At 47.1% G+C, this 5,056-nt stretch overlaps 1 non-coding gene across 1 annotated transcript; it reads right to left on the reverse strand.

The window, feature by feature from the left end:
• Positions 1-4,615: 4,615 nt before the first annotated feature.
• On the reverse strand, positions 4,616-4,779 carry LOC136336741 (U1 spliceosomal RNA). Its single transcript, XR_010731563.1, has one exon. It is a non-coding gene; the product is annotated as a U1 spliceosomal RNA (small nuclear RNA).
• Positions 4,780-5,056: the final 277 nt, after the last annotated feature.

Here is a 5,056-nt window from a genome sequence, read left to right on the forward strand (position 1 = left end):
ATTTTTTTTTTTTTTTTTTTATTGATTTTTTAATTGATTTTTAGAGAGAGGGGAGAGAGAGAGAAGGGGGAGGAGCAGGAAGCATCAACTCCCATATGTGCCTTGACCAGGCAAGCCCAGGGTTTCGAACCGGCAACCTCAGTGTTCCAGGTAGACGCTTTATCCCACTGCGCCACCACAGGTCAGGCCAGACTGATTTTTAATTAATGACTATTTCTTAGAAGTTTTGGGACAGACTTTATGTAATCTTTCTAAGTATGATTTCTGAAGAAAAGCAAATGCATATAGTATGTTTGCCTTAAACTTGTAGACTAAACCAACTATTGTCAAATAAAGTGATAACAGTGATGATTTTTAACTCTGGTCATTGTATCACTCCAAAATGTGGAGTAGCAGTAATAAAATCTACTCCTGTATAATGCTTCACAGAGCAGGTATTGGTTTTTCTTATTTCCTTTAAAGTGACATATTTGAACCAAGTTCACCAATCCCTTTACAAAAGAATGAACTGCCGCTGTGCTTTTAGCACTTCATAGAAGATAGAATTGGGCAGAGGCAGCTATTTCTACAATGTGGAAGCTGAGAATATGGTCTGTTACAGTTTCCGGGCTCAGCCAGTTAACCACGTGACATATGCCAATGAGCCACTTGGTAGTTACACCAGTGTCTAGGGCAGTGTGGAGACAGAGAAGCCTGCTAGAGGGAGCAGTGCTTGACGGTGGAGAAAAAATTGAGACGCTTGTAATAAAGTTAGGGTACAGAATGGATCCTAATTGTCAGTAGTGACATTACAAATAAAATTGGCCTCTCTAATGTGAATGAACATTATGTCATGCCTATTTAAAGTTAGATTGAGCCTGACCTGTGGTGGCACAGTGGATAAAGCGTCGACCTGGAACAGCGAGGTCGCCGGTTCGAAACCCTGTGCTTGCCTGGCACATATAGGAGTTGATGCCTCCTACTTCCCCACCACCACCCCTTCCTTCTCTCTCTCTTTCTCTCCCTGGTCTAAAAATGAATAAATAAACCTGACCAGGCGGTGGCACAGTGGATAGAGGAGGACCCAGGTTCGAAACCCCAAGGTCGCTGGCTTAAGGGTGGGCTGATCTGGCTTGAGCCCAAAGGTCGCTGGCTTGAGCAAGAGGTCACTCGCTCTGCTGTAGCCCCCCCCCCACCGCCATCAAGGCACACATGAGAAAGCAATCGATGAACAACTAAGGCGCCCCAATGAAAAATTGATGCTTCTCATCTCTCTCCCTTCCTGTCTTTAGCTGTCCCTCTCTCTGACTCTTTCTCTGTCTCTGTCAAAACAAAAAAAAGAAAATATTTTAAAAAGAAAAATGAAAAAAAAAAGAAAGAAAGAAAAATGAAGTTAGCCTGACCTGTGGTGACACAGTGGGATAAGCGTCGACCTGGAACACTGAGGTCGCTGGTTTGAAGCCTTGGGCTTGCCTGGTCAAGGTACATATGGGACTTGATGCTTCCTATTCCTCTCCCCCTTCCTGTTCCTCTCCTCTCCTTCTCTCTCTCTCTCTCTCTCTCTCTCTCTCTCTCTCTTTCCCTCTCTCTTGTCTCTGAAAAAAAAATTGAATAAAGTCTTTAAAAACAGTTTTTTTAAATAAATAAAGTTAGATTGAGTGGTTGGATGTTTCCACTATCTCGGTTTCTAAGTTTTCTCCCATTCAGAAACCATGGGCATTTGAGTGGGTCACCGCTCGGATGGGTCCCAGACCGGTCTGAAGAATGCCCGGTCTAGGTCCCAAGGCTAGTCAGGATGATTCCGGCCCTCCTCCAGTCTCCCTGCTGGGCTGGTTAATGGTTCTCTCTCTCTCTCTCTCTCTCTCTCTCTCTCTCTCTCCAACCCCCATTTGTGCCTTAACCGGGCAAGCCCAGGGTTTTGAACCGGTGACCTCAGCATTCCAGGTCGACGCTTTATCCACTGCGCCACCATGGGTCAGGCAATACTTCTCTCTTTAACTGATTGATGTTCTCCGATGCCATTTGAACTGTTGATTTTTCTGTTCACTGAGAGATTGGTGTGGTTTGTCTGTGTCACCTTCGCTGGCAAGAGTATACCCTCACAGTCAGTGCTCATCAAGTGGGTGAACGTGGGATGGAGGGCCCTAGCTTCTGGATTCGGTGGGATCCCTTTACAGGGTGCCCTGTGGCCTGAGGCAGGTTCACTTGACCTCTCTACTTGACCTCAGTTTCTCTACTCTGAAGGACATTGACCTACCTCACAGGGGTGTTGTGAGGATTAATAAATGTTGGTACAGCGCTTTGGAAATGTGAAGATGCTCTGTAAACATCAAGACACTGCAAGTACAGGGCAAAACGCTATACGTGTCCATCAGTTAACCTGTCTGTGCCGGGGTGGCCTTTGGGGGAAGATGGTACAGTGGATGGCATATATGCCTTGGCCCCTTACATTATTTTCTTTTCTTTTTTTTTTTACGATTTTATTTATTGAGTTTACAGAGAGAAGAAGGGGGTGGGACCGAGAACTATCAACTCGTAGTTGTGTCACTTTAGCTGTTCATTGCTTGCTTGTCGTATGTGCCATGACTGGGCAAGCCCAGGGTTTCTAACCGAGCGACCTCAGAGTTCCAAGCGGATGCCCTGTGCCCTGCGCCACAGCCGGTCAGGCAGCCCCTTACATTCTTAAAGTACTTGTTGGGGTGCTGGGAGGGGATGGAGGGTTGCTTAATATACAAATGAGTTGACTAGCACAATTTGCAAGGGTCTTCTCACTTTAAAAATTCCTACGAATCAGGTAAAAAATATCTTACACCCACCCTGGCCGGTTAGCTCGATTGGTTAGAGCATTGTTCGGCAGAGCAGAGGTTGTGGGTTCCATCCTGGGTCAGGGCACATACAGGAATAGATCGATGTTCCTGTCTCTCTTAACGTTAAAAAAATAAAATAAAAAATAACTCCCTCAAGGGCCTACTTAGGAAAGATTCTACTTTTCATCTCCAGAACAAACATTTGTTATTCCGTAGTTCGCTGCTTGATCCTGATAAAAACGGCCAGCCCTGGATTCACTGCCATTGAGTTGTAGCATTGATAAAACACTTACTGGCTTTCTTGTGCCTGGGGGACACAGAGGTAAAACAGAAAGACACGGGCACAAAGCACTGCCTGCGCGGGATAGTCTAGGCCCGCAGGGGTCCCCAAACTACGGCCCCCGCGGGCCACATGCGGCCCCCTGAGGCCATTTATCCGGCCCCCACCGCACTTCCGGAAGGGCCACCTCTTTCATTGGTGGTCAGTGAGAGGAGCATAGTTCCCATTGAAATGCTGGTCAGTTTGTTGATTTAAATTTACTTGTTCTTTATTTTAAATGTTATATTTGTTCCCGTTTTGTTTTTTTACTTTAAAATAAGATATGTGCAGTGTGCATAGGGATTTGTTCATAGTTTTTTTTATAGTCTGGCCCTCCAATGGTCTGAGGGACAGTGAACTGGCCCCCTGTGTAAAAAGTTTGGGGACCCCTGGTCTAGGGTTTCCCCTCTGGTTATGCTTCATGCCAGAGATTTCCAACCGGTGTGCCGCAAGAGTTTTTTAAACCGGTAATACCTGACTAGTCAGGGGCCCAGACTTCTTTTCCCTTAAACGGCCAAAAAAAAAAAAAAGATAACAACAACAACAAAAAATACAGCCAACAAACACCACGGTAGCCATCTGGTGTGAATGACTCAAAAGTACACCAATTTTTGGCCCTGGCTGGATAGCTCAGTTGGTTAGAGTGTCGTCCCTGTATGCCAGTGTTGCAGGTTCGATCCCCAGTCAGGGCACATACAAAAATCAACCAATAAATGCATAAATAAGTAGAACAACAAATCGATGTTGTTCTCTCCTTCTCTCTAAAAAGGAATAAAAAAAAAAAAAAGTATACCAATTTTTCTGGTCAGCTCGGCAGAATGTTAGTAAGTTTGTGTGCCATGAGATGAAAAAGGTTGAAAATCGCTGCTTCATGCTCTGAGAAGGAGCGGGCCAGGCAGCGGGAATGGCCTGGGAGGATCAATAGCTAGGTGGGAACCAGGGCAGTGTGGGATGAGGGCCTTTCTTATTCGGTGAGTGGAGAGTGGCAGGAGAAGAAATTGCAAAGGCAGTGGGTGAGGCCTGTAGGCCAGTCAGGCTCATAAGGCTGGTGGTACCTAGTTTGGAAAAGCATATACAATATTCTTAATGTTTTGTAGTAAAACTATGGAAGTTGAACTCAGACTGATCTTGCTTAAGTGTTGGGCACCGTGCAGGAAATAGTCAGATGGGCGACCAGGGTTTAAAAGGAAAATTGCAGTGGGAGAGTGGGGAGTGATTCAAGGCCTTAAAACCGGAGAATGCAAATCTTCTCCCGTCTTACATTATTGCTGTCTTAGGGCATCGAGAGACATCACAACGTCCAGCTCCACGCGCACCCATCCTTTTCCTGTTGACACGCAACGCAAACAATATAGAACGGGGTGGAGAAAGCCTCGAGCTCGCCGGAAGAAATAAGATATTAGTAGGAAGAACTGAACTTACAAACTCGGCGAAAGGCACGCACGAAAAACTCCTACGAGATAAACATAGGTCAGTTTTACAAGATCTGATTTTACGACCCCACATAACTCAGGGGAGAGCGCGAACGCAGTCCCCCACTACCACAAATTATGCAGTCGAGTTTCCCACATTTGGGGAAATCGCAGGGGTCAGCACATCCGGAGTGCAATGGATAAGCCTCGCCCTGGGAAAACCACCTTCGTGATCATGGTATCTCCCCTGCCAGGTAAGTATGAGTTGCTCTGGCCGCCTCCACCCGAACCAACACGCTCACTTCGCTCCTCACCCACGGTCACTTTCCTCCAGCCGCCTCCGCACCCTCGCTGCCTCGGAGACCCTCGTCCAACCTCGCCCGGCGCCGAAACAACCTGAGGGGGCGATCGGATCTCGGGAGACGGGGGGAAACACGTGGAGGCCCCTGTCCGCCGTGTATGACCGGCAGCCTCTGCGCTCTTCCTCTTCTACATACGCCACGCCCTCGTCGTGACGTCCTGGCGGCCTTGGCTCCCTC

The sequence above is a fragment of the Saccopteryx bilineata genome, chromosome 4 (assembly GCF_036850765.1).
Source record: "Saccopteryx bilineata isolate mSacBil1 chromosome 4, mSacBil1_pri_phased_curated, whole genome shotgun sequence".
Classification (NCBI taxonomy): domain Eukaryota; kingdom Metazoa; phylum Chordata; class Mammalia; order Chiroptera; family Emballonuridae; genus Saccopteryx; species Saccopteryx bilineata.